Source organism: Ictalurus furcatus, unplaced genomic scaffold, assembly GCF_023375685.1.
Source record: "Ictalurus furcatus strain D&B unplaced genomic scaffold, Billie_1.0 scf4, whole genome shotgun sequence".
In the NCBI taxonomy this organism is placed as follows: Eukaryota; Metazoa; Chordata; class Actinopteri; order Siluriformes; family Ictaluridae; genus Ictalurus; species Ictalurus furcatus.
Genome location: NW_026521053.1, coordinates 579 through 17,447, shown reverse-complemented (window position 1 = coordinate 17,447; position 16,869 = coordinate 579). Strand labels below are relative to the sequence as shown.

The 16,869-nt window shown below is 40.5% G+C and overlaps 1 long non-coding RNA gene across 3 annotated transcripts; it reads right to left on the bottom strand.

The window, feature by feature from the left end:
- Nucleotides 1–12,377: 12,377 nt before the first annotated feature.
- Nucleotides 12,378–16,653, bottom strand: LOC128604852 (uncharacterized). Of its 3 annotated transcripts, none has more exons than XR_008385335.1 (7): nt 16,474–16,653; nt 15,512–15,555; nt 15,309–15,422; nt 13,371–13,478; nt 13,184–13,284; nt 12,928–13,101; nt 12,378–12,720 (listed from the first exon to the last, which is right to left on the bottom strand). It is a non-coding gene; the product is annotated as an uncharacterized LOC128604852 (long non-coding RNA). The 3 variants fall into 3 exon arrangements; XR_008385336.1 differs by having other exon boundaries at nt 12,411–12,477; nt 12,609–12,720; nt 13,184–13,478; XR_008385334.1 differs by having other exon boundaries at nt 13,184–13,478.
- Nucleotides 16,654–16,869: the final 216 nt, after the last annotated feature.

Genomic DNA, 16,869 nt, shown 5'->3' with positions numbered 1-16,869 from the left:
TTTACAGACAGAAAAGTGACTGAAACCTTTGTTTGGTGCTACAATGCTTAAATCATCTTAGTCCTAGTGGGTTTATGTTAGGAGACATTAATGGAGCATTTCTGAAAGGAATCTCCAGTGTCAACACAGTAAAAGTCAGGGGTAAAGCTACAAGTTTTCAGATACAGCCAAGACATCAGCACAGAGGACATTTTTGTGGCCCTATCGGTAACATGACAAGCAGCACTTTTTCTTTGTTTTATATTAAAATAATAGTTTTTTTTTTTTTTTTAAATAAAAAAACAAAACAAAACAAAAAAACACAATAGGTGAGGGAAGAACAGCTGTTACAACATGCCAACAAGTGAGAGCGGGAATGTGTTTTCATTCTACAACATTAAATGCAACTATACACCGATCAGCTACAACAGTAAAACCACTGACAGGTGAAGTGAAGAACATTGATTATCTCATTACAACAGCACCAGTGAAGGGGCGGGGTATATCAGGCACCAAGCGAACGGTTGGGGAAAAATGGGCAAGTGTAAGGATCTAAGCAACTTCGATAAGGGCCAAACTGTGACATCTAGATAACTGGGTCTGAGCATTGCCAAAACGGCAGGTCTTGTACCTACCAAAAGTGGCCCATGAAAGGTCAACTGGTGAACTGATGACAGGGTCAAGGGCGCCCAAGGCTCACTGATGCGACTGGGGAGCAAAAGCTAGCAGAGGCAGTGTGATGTTCTGGGCAATGTTCTGCTGGGAAACCTTGGGTCCTGGTTTTTGTGTGGATGTTAATATACTTTTACAAGTACCACTTACCAAACACTGTTGCAGACCACGTACACCTCTTCATGGCAACAAAATTCCCTAATGGCAGTGGTCTCCTTCAGCCGAATAATGTTCCCTGACACACTTCAAAAAATGGTTCAGGAATGGTTTGAGGAACATGACAGAGTTCAAGGAGTTGACTGCCACCAAATTCCCCAGATCTCAATATAATTGAGCATCTGTGGGATGTTCTGGACAAACAAGTCTGATCCACGGACGCCCACCTTGCATCTTACAGGACTTAAAGGAACTATGGTCTTGGTGCCAGAAACCACAGCACACCTTCAGAGGTCTTGTGGCGTCCATGCCTCGACGAGTAAGAGCTGTTTTAATGGCACAAGTAGGACCTGCACATTAGTCAGGTGGTTTTAATGTTATGGCTGATTTTTATTAATTTTTTTTAACAAGTTGTTAGTGCTGCCAAGCTGCTGTGTTGCAAGCGGAATAAAACACTTTGGGATGTGCTGTTAACTCCACGTTGAGCTGAAGAACATGCCACCCCATCAGTAAATATATTTTCCTAGAACAACTCTGTGGTGTTTTATTCATTTGATGATTTTGTGGTCAGTAAACCGTGTGTGTGTTGATTTTGATGTATGTTTTGGATCGTTGTCCTGCTGGAAGATCCAACCACAGCCCATTTGAATCTTTCTGGCAGAGGCAGTCAGGTTTTCATTTAATATCTGTTGATATTTGATAGAGTCCATGATGCCAGGAAGTGATGGACTTTTAACAGCTTGACCACACGGCATCGCTCTTATGCCAGTTGACTTTTGCAGATGAAGCTCTTCCATAACACTCCAGAGAGTATTTTACCACCTTAACATCACCTCTAATTAAAACTGTGATATCATCCGCATATGCGGATAATTTGGTGGGTTGTTGTCAGTTTAGAGTGTCGATTTTTAGACCTGTTAATTCTTTCCTAAGCTTATATAGCAGGGGTTAAATAATTATGCTGTAAAGTCGGCCCGACAGGGGGCAGCCCTGCCTGATACCCCTCTGAGCCTTCACAGCAGCACTTAAGCTACCGGCCACTTTTATCATAAATGTAGCTTCAGAGTATAATAGCCTTATCATTGAGATAAAATTTTCACCAAAACCAAAAGCCTTTAGGGTGTTAAAAAGAAAAACATGTTCGACCGGGTCAAAAGCTTTCTCCTGATCTAATGATAAAAACCCGATTTCAATCTTGTTGTCATACGCATGGTCTTACAAGTCCCTTACTAGATGCAGATTCTCTGTAATAGATCTGTCTTTTATACAGTATGATTGGTCTTTGTGTATGATTGTGTGCAGTACATCATTTGCTCTGTTTACAAAACATTTTGAAAAGATTTTCTCAGAACCGCGCTCTGTCCTCCCCACGCACGCACTCCCAGAGAGAGAGAGAGAGAGAGAGAGAGAGAGAGAGACACACAGATCAAGAGACAGAAAGGCAGTCAGACAGAAAGAAAGTGAGAGAGAATAGATAGTGAGAGAGAATGACAGACAGAAAGAAAGTGAGAGAGAATGACAGACAGAAAGTGAGAGACCGAAGATAGAGACGACAGTGAGACACACATACACAGAGAGTGAGACAAAGACCGATCAAGAGAGAGATGGAAAGACAATCAGACAGTCAGAAAGAGAAAGAAATAGAGAGAGAGAGAGACTTGTTTCTCTCAGGCTCTCATAGTGACTCAGGCCTCAGCTGGTGCTGTCGCTGGTGCTGAAATCAGTCACCAGCCTGCAGTTCACTGAATCTTCATTGCAGCATAAACATGATATGGGATGTTCAACAAGCGTATACTGTACATTTGTGATGGTCAGGTGTCCACAAACTTTTGGCCATATAGTGTGTTCTTGAAAAAAAAGGAAGCTGGGTTCTAATGTTCAGACTTGATGACAGAATTTTAATAGAGCTGTGATGGTTTAGCCCGAGACGGGACTGAGAACACTCAATCCACCCTCGCACAGAAAGTGATAGGGGGCAAAAAAAAAAAAATTAAATAAAAATAAAATAAAAAAAAGACACTTCCAGCAGGGTTTACTGACTGTTTGGTAAACAGCTCCCCAGTGCAATACGTTATAATAATGCAGATACAATGAGGGCCTCAGAAACCATAAACTATTATGGGAATGGTCACTTAAAGCGTTCCCGTATTATGAACACACGCATAACAATAACAGGTGGTCATGGTAACGCATCACACAACCCCATCCTTGATTATCAGCTACTATAGGAACGATAACATATTAGAACAAGTGCATTTATATATGAGGGTGAATCAAAGAAATGAAAACCTTATAAAAACATTTGTTTTTTCTTTACAGACTTTTCTCAGCACTATAACTCTATAACTCTGACTTTCCACCAGATCTCTTTCCTTTAGCACATATAAACACTTTGTACTCGATCAGCCTGACTCCCCTGGAGGTGTCCATCATGGAACATCCTGCCAGACCTGAACGTCAGCACGTCTCGGAGCCACGGACGGGAGAAAAGGAAAGACACATGACGGTGTGGAGAGAAGACGAAATGCTGAGTGACTCAGAGAGAGCCTCAGAGAGAGCCTCAGAGAGAGCCTCATCGATCCACTGATCACGTCATACCACTTATTATTATTATTACTGATGTGCCGAAGCTCGGTTTCCATTTTTAATCCCTTATAAGATTAGAGGTATAATCTGCTTATAATCACGTATACGATCTGATCATAATATACATCATGCATGTTACTGTTTTACACACACACACCCCTTCGTTGCCAGCGATCTAATTAAAGACTGAGATTGAACGTGTCCCTCCTTCTGATAGCGTAAAATTACATGTTACAGATTTGGAATTGCATTCTCGCTGTGATGTCTCACACTCTTTACTCTGAGAAGTGTGTGAGAAAGAGAGAGAGAGAGAGAGAGAGAGAGAGAGAGAGTATCAGAGAGAGAGAGAGAGAGAGAGAGAGAGAGCGTGTCAGAGAGAGAGAGGGAGAGAGTCAGAGAGAGAGACAGCAAATTTAATAATATTATTATCAATAATTTAAAAAACGGAGCAGATCCAATAGGGCTTCGCAGCAGCAGTGCTTTACCTCGAAGTGATTTGTAACACACACAGTGGAAATGGTGTAGCAAAAGTCATGCAACCATTGTGGGGGGAAAAAAAAGCGGGGGGGGACCTCTGATACTTTGTACCTGATGCATCATCTTTTATAATTGTGATTAATGGTCCATTAGAGAAGAAAAAAAAATCCATTCCGTTCTTTGATTACTTATTTGGCATACAGTGAATATTCACACTTTAAGGCCATGTGGAACAATTTCCAAAATGCATTTAAATGGGGTAAATTGTGTACATTGAACCGAGAGTACTAGACATGTTTGCTAAAAGCAACACAAAGGCTTTATTCACACTGCAGGAATTTTATATTGTGTGTTTAGATTTTTTCTTTTAGACAGACTGTTCAACTGCAAATTTGTTCTGGTGAATGACAGGCATTCAAAATCTTTCTGCAGAACTCTGTTGAAGATTCTGTACATCAGAGTTTCATCTGAACTTCAACAAAACATTTCACATGTATAGAGTTTTGTCTATGTTCATCAAGTAATCACATTTATAAGTTTATTTATTAATCACGACAGCTCTACTGTGCACGTCTATTACACAACTATCAGTGCTGTTCTGCTGGATATCGGCTCATTTCTGGAGCAGAACAAACTAAAGTTCATTAGACTTACCTCTTGATCAATGCGGGTCATCACATGTTGGATTTCGGGTATTTCACTGCCTCTCGGTGTTGTACAACTGCAGGAGCCGTGGGAGGTGCTGATCAAGCCCTTCAAACAATGCCTTCAAGTCAGGTGACACAAGCCTGCACAACTCAAACACAACCTGTTAAAGAGAACCAAATTTAAAATAGTCAAGAGACAAATCTCCACCATTCTGAAGGCATAAAGTACGTATTCATGTGTAAGCAAACATGTGTTTTATCTATGGAAAATAAATGAACATTAGAACAGATTTACTTGTCTCTGACTGAACAAAGCAGGCCATATTAAACTGGGTTAAATATACAAATCCACACAGTTCACCAGTCCAATAGAATCTGTACAACACATTAGCAATACTTCTGCTCTGTTTAGACCCAGAAAATATAAAATACTTACTTTAGTATGAAATTTCTGTCGAGTGTCTACCATGGGGTCGGGATTTACGGTCTGTGAACACGTGCCGATTATACGTGCAGGAAAAGCAACCCACACGTGCAACCCTGACTGACTGAGAACGACTCAAACGATTCAAGAAGAGGATTCTGAATCGGTTCATTTAAAGAATCATAACCAAAGCTGCTTATCCTACTTCGATGGTTTGATGATAACAGCCCGTCTTACAGAGTGCTGCAGGAATGAGTCGTGAAACCCAGAAACGAGTCAGCGTATTAGCACTTCCGTCAATGGGGTTTTGGGTTAAATGCCGAAAAATAAGGTCTGTGGTGAACACAAGCTCAAGATGTTTTTACGTTTATCTCGACACACAGCCTAGTGAGAGACTTTTTATTATTTTAAGGGACATTTCCTGAAGAAAATGTGAGTGGTGCTTGCTGTGGCAAAATTTGGATCGGGCGCCAATACTTTTGAGAGCTGCCCGTGAAGGGCGCCAATACTTTTGAGAGCCGACGCTAAGGGCACCAATAGTTTTGAGAGCCGGATGCGTAGGGCGCCAATACTTTTGAGAGGCGGAGATCTAAAAATAGTAGTGATACACAAGCTTGGTCGCAGTCGTGTTTATTAAGGAAAGCTACAAGGTTACAGATGTGAGGTTCTGACCTTTACGGTACAGTGAGGATGAGCAGAACATCTATACAGCATGGAACTGTGAATAGACTCAGTGTCTGTGGACTCATGTACACACAGTTTGGTGAGATTATGCTACAGGAACAGTCAAAATACACCATAGCCTTGAATGTTTTGGCCCTGTCGTAAACACTAAACAATCACAACTACTCTGTTGAGAGCGAGAAATGACCTCACAGAGTGGTGCGTGTTGACGTCCATTTTATATAGTTACTGTTTCTGATAGAAAATCGATCTCCCTCGCGCTCTCTCAATACTGCATTGTAACAGTGTGGGACAGAGACCCAAACAGCAAGGGGAAAATGATCTCTCTGCAAAACATGCGTAAAAGTCGTTTAAACAGATTACACAGGGTCTCTTTTTCCTGCAAGGGGTATGTCAACTTCCGACCACAACTATATACCCACCCAGCTACCAACACGCACACACACACACACGTGCGCGCGCACTAATTCAGCCACTTAAAAACAGCAAGGACTTTTATAAACAATTAAAACTAGACTATAATATGAACATTTTAACAAATTAATAATAGCGCAAAAAACACACCAGTTAAAACACTGTAAATACCCTCCTTTATCAAAAGTCTGCTCTTGCACCCACACTCTCGATCTGATGCCAGCTGGAGCCACCTCTTCATGGTCCCCTCGACCTCCATCTCTGGCATCTACAAACCCTCTGTCTCTGAAGTTTTATTTTAACTTAGGCTGGAAAGATTGTTTCCATGACATTTTGAGGGCTGAAAAGTGCTTCTTCTAGCCAGAGACCCCTGTAATTGTAAGGATATATTCCACAACCCCCCTACAGGCCATGAGACAATAGTCATTCTAGTTAAAGGAGATGAAACAGACCAGCCTTATAGCATACACACATCACCTATTGATAATGTGAAAAGATCTCGGGAGAGGTTTCAGACAGCACTAGACTGCTCAGTGAGGCGATATAACAGCTGCACTGCTGCCACCTAGTGGATACTAATGTCCACCAACTCATTTAAATGTCAATAAACTATCATTTGTACGTTTATAAATACATAAACTGTTCACATACTACTGAACATAAGTATTAGTACTTAGTGTGTATGTAGTCTACTATAACTGTACCATACATTTCTGTCTAAAAAAAACATTCAGAGTACACTCCACTTTGCCCACTTGTTAGTGGATTTTAGGATTATGTTCTTAAAACAGCTTTGCCTTTCATTAATAATAATAATAATAATAATAATAAAAGAAATAAAAAAGCTTGTTTTTAAGCATGACACTTCCAAATTCACTCTGTTTAAATAATTACTTTAAATAGAAAACGTATTTTCCCTGTACTTTAGAGACATTGTACTGTTCGTGAAGAACAAACACGATCTCATGATGGAAATCATCAACTTTTGCGTTGAGATTATACTGGGGGAAATCCTATATAAGGATTTTTTTAAAAATCGCATGTATTTTATAAAAAAAATTACGTTGTGTGTGTAATTTAATTATTTACAGCCAAAGCCTCCAAGAAAATACATCCTAAAGAGGTGTGTGTTGCCAACAGAGAAGAAGCGCTATGATCGTCCAAACAAAAGTGAACTGAAAAAAACAGATCGTGTTGGAAGGTAAGCTTTTTGGACAAACGCCACCAATATGCTCATGTCTGTAAGTGTTTTGACCATATATTGGTCATATCTTTAAAAAGTCCTTTTCCTCTCACTTCAGGTATTTCTTCTACCAGAAGGAGTGGGGGAGGTTTCATTTCCCTGGAGAGAAACGTAAAAAGCTACACTCGTCCCCCCAGGTACCGTTACTCTTTTTGTTTCTTAGAGTGTCATGTGACTAATACACTTGTTTTTTCAATCTTCACGAAAAATTTGCATACTAGCCTCCACCTGTAAGTTACATCCAGATGATTCATATTTGTATGAAGGAATTTTTTTTTTTAATCGCATGCATTTTTATAAAAATGACGTTTTGTGTGTGTAATTTAATTATTTACAGCCAAAGCCTCTGAGAAAATACGTCCCAAACACGTATGTGGTGCCGACAGAGAAGAAGTGCTATGATTCAACATGGGAAATCCGACATGACTTGACAAACGGCATCATTCCTGCAAAAATAACCTACATGAACATGACATAAGCAAATGACTTTAACATCCATGTCACATGAATTTTTAAGACTTTTATCTAATAATGCAGGTAGGCTGCACGATTATGGCCAAAATGATAATCACAATTATTTTGATCAATATTGAGATCTCGATTATTCATTGATTTTAGGGACAATATATTTTTATTGCACTTTCACATTTAAATGAACAGACCGCTGCTTTCACCTCCATGTTGTGCTACATTCCTGATCATTTACAAATCTTTAACAGTGTTTACAGGAGGAGAGACGCAAGACAACTTCTTTTAGGAGCACTTGTGCTCCTAATTACAAAAATTTAGGAGCACAGTTGAAGTTTAGGGTTTTTTTTGTTTTTTAAACATTTTTTCTTTTTCTTTTTTTTATTTTAGAGATGGTAACATTAATGTGGTAAATATAAGTAAATATAAGTAGGCATGAGAAAACTTGAGCTGGTCAATTATGACAGAATTTAGGAACATAGTGTGAGCCATGACACATTAATTTACCTTCTGATAAACTAAATCTAATATTTTCAGTTCATTTTACAGACTGTATGCACAAAACAACCGTTAACCTGTTTACCTTGTAAACAAATACAATACACCTCAATGTTCAGTGTTTGAAGTCTGCTCCTCTTAAATATATTTAAAGCTGCACTATTAGACATTTCCACTGTCATGGTTCTGGGCTGGAGTCAGTTCTCGAACCGCTCTGTGTGTATTGTGTAGATATCTGAATAATCTCGTATAGGATGTGATTTGGGTGAGTTCATTTACCCGTCAGATGCAAAGCGCTTTAGTTTAATGGTGTTCATTAGGGATGCTCCGATCAGGATTTTTACAGCCGATACCGATCCAGATACCAATCTTTTCTTGTTTAAGCTTTAAATCAGGAGGTCATAAACAGTTAAATGTAAGCTCTCTGCTCATGGTCACTGTTAACTGAAATAAAATAATAGCAATGAGAAATACTGTTGGTTAACTGATAAATAAACAAACATAAAATATTTATTTTTAAATATCTTAAACAATAAAGAGTCCTAATTAAAAGTAGACTAACACACAAATGATCCATATTTAGGAAAAAGGCTAACAGCTTTCTAAGGAAATAGCGAACCAAGATTAATGTCAAACAGGATAGCTCAACAACACCACACACACACACTTTATTTCACATTATTTAAAAGGAATTTAAGTGTTATTTACCATAATTATGAACACAAGTTGTTAAGTTGACAATCATTTTAAAATTCCGTTGCTCCATTTAGATTTCTCCAGTAGAATACAGCCTTTTAAACCAGGAAAAAATTACTAATTTTAAGTCGTATAACATTTCGTAATAGCTAAAAAAACGGTGTATTACCAGTCTTTCCTCCCCACAAGGGAGTTTTTAGGAAACCATCAGCTTTTAAAGGTCTGTAGGTACTGTATTTGTCTGTGTTTGAGCGCCATCTGGAGGACAGATGCCATTTTAAATTGAAACTCATTGCCATCTTCTTATTGTCAAAGAGGAAAATGTAGCGCCGATGTTCATCTCACTACCCAAAACTGAACTAGTATTCTTCCACTGAAAATAGTACCGATGTCTTATGTTGAAAATTTTTAATGTACTTTTATTTGACTTTTGTTTTTTAATATCAGTCCATATAATATGAAATAATATATATAATTTACATTTTAAAATAAACGTGTGCGCGGGTTGATACAGCGCGAGGGAGGTTTTTTCAAACTGCGCTTTCCTCAGGAGTATACAGTCACAGTAAGGATGTTTAAGCAAAATTTGATATTTATTTTTATAGTTCTGTTTAGAATTGTGTTCTTGTTTTTAAACTAATGCTAGTTAAATAGTTTGTAATAAGTAACGAGCAAATGCCAGCCGGTTTTAGTCAGATAATTACCTTATCTAAATTATAATAATCGAATTGTTCAACAAGTTTTGTACATGAAAAAAGAATTAAAAGTGCTTTGAGTATGGAAATTCTATGAATTACATAAAAAAAAACCTTTTGGTCGTAAACGCCTCGTTTTTTTGCCCCCCACCATGCTTAGCATGACGGTTCCACATAACGTTTTTTTTTTTGTCTTAAGACACACAAAATTTGTATTCAATCTTCTTAATGTATTCCCAAGACGAGCTTAACTCTTCTTTATGCAAAAAAAAAAAAAAAACTATTTAATCGACACGTTTTTGTTAACAAGAAAAAGCGCTAACCGTCACTGCACGAGGCAGTCAGCGCTGTGTGGTGCGTGCTTATGTTTGACCTTCACAAATTGGGACAAGTTTGCATTCATTGTTGTTATTTTAGTGTATATATATTCATAGATATACTTTTGTGTTCACTTATAGTTTTGTGGAAAAAAAAATTAACTGGACCATGTCCGGACGTCGTCCAGATCCAGATCCCGTGCGCAAGGACCGCCTCCGCAAGAACCACCTGCGCAGGACCCGATCAAGCAACTCCTCAATAACGCCACTGTTTTGTTAGGGTAAACGTCTGAACTTATTCACTCTTATTCTCTGTCCTCTCTCGCATTCATTACGCACCTGTTTTGACCTGGCTGTGTTTAACGTGCAGCGCAGCACAAACAGTAAGACAACTAACTCAAGCACGCTTAGCTGCGCTGAATGCTCCAGCAGATCCAGCAGCTGGCCAAGATTAGAGCGGAGGGAGCCAAAGTGACTCTTGAGCAGAATGTACTACACTGAAATACTTCAAGCTGCTTTCACACCTTACCAGCCCCTGCCCCGGTCAGAATTAACTCTTCTGCACTGTAGCTTTGTAAATAGATGTTGTTTTAGTTTGAGATGGCGTCGTAACCTCAGGTTCGAGTTTAAAGCAGAAGAAGCGTTACAGGAACTTGTCATTAATCTCTCACTAGCTGCGTTTACATGGACAACAATAATCCACTCTTGATCCGATTAAGACCATACTCTAATTAAGAAACTACCATGTAAACAGCAATTTTTTACCTTAATCTAATTAAGGTCATAATCGAAGTAAGCACTAATCTAATTAAGACAGGTGGAGTACTCCTGTTTTAGTCGCATTATGGACGTGTATTACACACATGTAAACACCTTAATCACACTATGAACGTCGTGTGTGAGTTTTCACCGCATTTTGCGACAGGACACGATCACACACGGCAGTTTTATGGCGAACAAGAGAGCTCCGGCTGTGTCCCAAATCGCATACTTTCCTACTATAGGCCTGTAGTGGGGAAAAATACATGTATCTCGGCTACTATATAGACGGGTAACTACGCGATTTGGGACGCAGCCCACGGCTTCAAGCAGTTGTGTATTAGCAAGTATGGCATGACAATTAACTGCACTTAAAGCGTTCGTAAAAAAAATTAAATAAAAACATGCAAAACTGTAATACGGTTCCATAACGAAGACGAACTGTATGTTGATACGTGAAATTCTGGAGGGACGTCGGACAGCGTGGCGCGGTGACGTAATGACGCGGGCTGTTAATCTAATTATGTTCTAAAACATGTAAAACAGGAACATGAAAGGAGTATTCTAAAAGCGACGCATGTAAACACCTTAATCACATTATTATCTTACTCAGAGTAAGGTCAATAATTAGATTACTGCTGTCCATGTAAACGTAGTCACTGTGACCCGAAAGCTGCTTGTTGGATGTTTAATGTAAGATTAGAAAGTTCAGCTGGTTTATCTCCTCTCAGGTGTGTGTAAAACAGAACCTGGCTGTGTCCTTGCAGTGTGTGATTTCTATTTCGTCTGTGTCTTTTCAGAAGGAGGTGGAAGACGTCACCAAAAGCTTTGTGATGAGCTGAATTTTTTTTTTGTTAAATAAAGTTTCCTTAAACAACCAACACCTGCCTGACTGTACGAGTTATTTACATGAACCAGCCGCAGAAAATTATGCAAATTAATAAACAGTGTGTGATTCTATTTCGTCTGTGTGTTTTCAGATGAAGGACGTGGAAGACGTCACCAAGTTGTGTGAAGAGCTTGTGATGTTTGTTTGTGTTTCTTGATATTGCTGTACTGAATGAATTAAAAGACTTTTACTCTGTAACACTGACTTCTTGACTGACTGTGCCGACGATGCCAAACACGTCACGCTGAACTCCTGAGCCTGAACAAACACACACACACTCCCCTCAGTATATACACTTCTGGTAACACACTATTTGGATTAACTACGTGTTGTTTGGAGATTAAGTGTTTAATGTTTACAGCCTAAATTGTTGCCATGGAGACAATACCTGAAAGGGCAGAGCTTGCCGGTCAGCAGGAGTTCCAGAGAGAGTTTACATGGCACCTTGGAAGTGTTTCCAAAGTCCACAAAGAACACCTGTACACACACACACACACCACACACACCACACACACACACACACACACACACGTACACTCAATGTGCAGTTTTCCTGTAACCACTCCATGCTCCATCACGGAGGCGCTTTAGTAGGTGTACGTGTGTGTGTGTGTTGTGTGTGTGTGTGTGTGTGTGTGTACAGGATGTTACCTCCACATTACTCCCCATGACATGCAGTATTTTGGCTCCTGTAGTAGTTCCCAGGTTTGGTGTGAGTTTCCAGAGAAAGGGGCGAGACACAGAAGATTTGGATAAAAGTGAGACAGGAAGTGGGCAGAGCGCCCGTGTATTAACGGCCACTGTCAGCCACCTCTGTTTCTCCAGACTTGCCTCGTGAGCCTGGAAACCCCAGAAATGCCCCACTTCGATGACCTACACACACACACACACACACACACACAAATCCTGTTAGTGGCACACACACACACACAGAGACACACACAGGAGCCACTGCTTTTTTTTTTTTATTTGTGCACTGAAAGTGAAAGAGGCGGAACAGACACCTCGGTGATATTGACGATAAAGACAGGGTTAGACGGAAGATTCTCCAACTCAATGGAGCTGCTCAGAACCCCGACAGGGCTCACTGACTGATTCTGAAAATCCACATTCACCCTGAGAGAGAGACACACACACACACAGTGAGTGAGAGAGACACAGAGAGAGAGACCTGTAACAGAACAGCACTAATGTACAGAACATCATCTAAACATCACACTGTCTAGGGGATGTGGTCACATGACTACACTTAAAATGTAACTATGACTCATCTGATGATGCTCGCTGCAGTGTGTGTGTGTGTGTGTGTGTGTGTGTGTGTACCGTGTATATCTGAGGTGTGAGATACACTACCCCCCTGCCCAAGTCTCCACCTCTCCAGCAGGTTAAACGTTGAGATGGAGAGGAAGTCTCTGCTGCGCGAGGAGGAGAGACAGAGAGACCTCTGGGAGAACGCCAGAACCTCTCATTGACGAGCGGTAGAACTCTACATAGGCCCTGATACACACAGACCCACAATACATATTTATAGAAAATCACAATTAAACACACACACACACACACACACACACACACACACCTGGAGCTGTCAAAGGAGATGGATTTGACTTAACCACAGTGTCTGAAGAGAGACTGGAGCTGTTTATAGTAGAGGAATGCAAATGGAGGGAGATTACACACCTGAGAGAGAGAGAGGGAGGGAGAGAGAGAAATATATTATTAATAATAATATTAATCCCCTAGTTAAATGGAAGCTGACTGAATACCACTACGGTGGTCCTGGGGTCGTTTCCATAGAGCTCCTTGGAGGCGAGCTCCTCGTCCACAGTTCCCTGGAGGAAGCAGTTCGGATAAAATGCGCCTGCAATCGCCACCTGAACAACGGAAACATCACTGATACTTAATAATTATTATTATTTATTTTCTGCAGGAGTAAGTTACACTTCTTGGACTTTGTCATCATGGTGAAAATTTTAAACTCTGCATTTGCAATTTTACTTTGGATGCTTGTGCTTCTAAGGCTGCGAATTATGACTAATATTTATATTTACTGTATATCAGGGTGCCCACACTTTTTTGACTTGCGAGCTACTTTTAACATGACCAGTCAAAGAGATCTACCTACACTAAAAATGCGAAACATATTTATATATACACTGCGTATACTTATATATACATACATACACACACACACACACACACACACACAATATATGTTCATGTACCTTGCATAACTGAATGAACCCTTATGGGACGCTACAATTCAGTACATTTTTGGTCATTACCTTACTCTGACGACGTGCACTGAATAGAATCAGCCAGGGTTGCATAGTCCGGACAGTAGCTGCTGGTAGCCAGCCTCAAGCAGGCCTCCAAATGATGATCAGTCATTGTGGAACGGTATTTGGACTTAATGATCTTCATGTGGGAAAAGGCTGACTCACATAAATAAGTAGAGCCAAATAATGCAGTCAAGGAGGTGGCACATTTCCTCATGTTTGGGTACTTTTCCCCTGTGAGTAAGTTCCAAAACTGTCCATGAGCCCTGGACTTCAGCTGAATGTCAGTCTGTAGTTTCAAAATCTCATCCTCCACTTCAGACGAGTTCAGGTGAAACAGCGTTGCAATTTTCGATGCGAGTGAATCAACCTCAACATTGTCCCTAAACGGGTAGCACATGAATGTGGCGAATGGCTCCAGTAAAGCAAAGTCTTGAAAGCGTCTGTCAAACTCTGACCGACAGCTGTCAATCTGCTCCGTGTAGCGTGCAATGTTAAACTGCGCACAAGCCTTCCGCTGCGTCTCCAGCTCTGACGCGAGGTTTTGGAAGTTCCCAAAAACATGGCGCTGCAGCTTTGAGAACAGAAGTTGCATTTTCCGTTTAAAGGCATTAACTGCCTTTAATTTTTGTCTTTTCCTTGCAGCTCCAAATTAAGTTTGTCAGATCGGTTAAAAATGCTCGGTTAAAAAAAGTCCAGCAACCACTGATCATCATTGAGTTGGGTGTATTCTGCATGTTTAACAGCAAAAAGAAACTCGCTTATCTCCGGACAGAGCTCTCGAAATCTCTGCAGGAATTTACCCCTACTAAGCCATCTCACGTCAGTGTGTAGCAGGAGCTGATTGGTCGCAGTCTGCCTTCTCCAGATGCGCACGGAACAGCCGTCTTTGAAGTGATCTAGCACGTATAGAACAGGCGATCTTTGTTGCCACATCCATGATCTCTTTCATGTTTAGCATTCTTGCGCATAAGGCTTGGTGTATTATGCAGTGGTAGTTAAGGAAGTCAGGGAAAGCATCGTCTTCCCTGCACTTGGCAATGAATCCATTTGCGCTGCTCAACCATTGACTGATATCAATTTGCACACTGGGAGCTGGGTTTTGTCAATGAAGTCTTTAAAAGACTGAAAAATGTCCTCTCCCCGCGATTTCTCTCGCTAGCCTTTAGCACTGGCGCGCTTGATCGCACACGCGTGGTGAGAGAAAAGACGAGATCTCAGACTGGCTGCCCTGTACGTCAACTAACATCTTTTTTTTAATGGCGATCTACCCGCACTTCCTTTGCGATCGACCAGTCGATCGCGATCGACATTTGGGCACCGCTGCTGTATATATTTTGACCTGAAGAAAAAAGCCTCTTTATACACATATGCTGTTAAACTACACCTGTTCTACTCGTGTGTGTGTGTGTGTGTGTGTGTTACCTGCACTATGAATTTCTGTGTGCGCGCGCTGGTGTAGTCAGAGGGAGAAGTTTCGCTGATGTGCATGTTGAATTGTGACACTCAATTCTTCAGATCCTCAAACAACTCAGCCACCTGTAACACACACACACCAGAAATGATAGTTAGGGATCTGTGTCAAGAAGTGTGTGTATAGATGTGTGCGAGTGAGTGAGAGTCGTAACCGTTTGATCTGAATGCAGTTCTCTTTGCCCCACTCCAGCTCATCCTAAACACACAACACACACACACACACACACACACACACCAGTACCACTTTATTTATTTCTATAATCCAACACGTTATAATTCAACATAACGGTCACGATCTCCTGCCTCCCATACGCCGTGTACCGGTTTAATCTATTTCCTTATTTGGTCAGTGCTTCCTGTTCTTATTATGATGTCCTCTCTCTGACTGGTTCCTATTTCTTAAATTGTGCCCTCTATCTGTACACTACACACTTGACCATCTAACACCTGGATATTTGAAGAGCATACAAACAAAAAACAAACAAACAAACACAAACACAACACACACACCCGCGTGAAGTTGCCCCCCCACCAACACAAAACATCGGCAGAATAGTTTGTGCTGGTTTGTGCCGTAAAAATTTTCGTTTGTGCTGCTTCAGTTCTGGAGATATTAAAAGAATATTTATAGGTCATTCTGGGGTCACTCAAACCCCCCACATGCTCCAAATTCACCCCAAATGGTCTCAATAAATAATAATAATAATAATAATAATAATAATAATAATTCAAAAGAAGAAGACTATAGCACCTAACCCCACACTGCGCATGCGCGAAGCCAGATGACTCAACCATTAAACTAGTAAAAGAGCTCTAATTAGCCAGTGAAGCTAACATGTCGTTCAGCCACGTCCACTTATAAAAGTAAATCATGTAATATTCTCAGACTGGGCAGTTATTGACAGAGTGAATTCATCGTTTTAAATAGAATCAAAAATAACATCGACCTATTTGCTAATCTCATTTCGATTAGCTTGCTCATTAATTACACTGCGCATGCGTGGACTGGACTGCCTCCTCAAAAGCTAGCACCGCTAGCATATTTGTATAATATTAACATTAATATTGAACCAGAGGACGTGAATAAAAAAAGTTATAAAATGTTATTTCTCACTTCTCCTCCTCTTGTTCTTCTTCTCCGTGCGGGTGTGAGTTATCTTTGGTCAGTTCCTCGGTGATTCGGTCATTAGTGAACCGAGCTCCGAGAGTGAATCAGTGCGCCGTCACCGCCTGCTTCATACTGATACACCTGAAACACAGGTGTTAACACCGTTAACTACACACATACACACAATACAGCACAAACAGAACAGGTTCGGTTACACAGAACCGAATAAACTCACTTTAGTTTGGGTCCAAACGGCCAGAACTAACACTAACAACGCTTTCTGCTCCTCACTTCGACTTCTCGCGCTCGCGGTGACGTCACCAACGTAACGGGACGTTGACGTAAATTTGAATCTGTGAGGAGGAATAAAATAAAATAAACCCCAAATATTATTTCATAAAA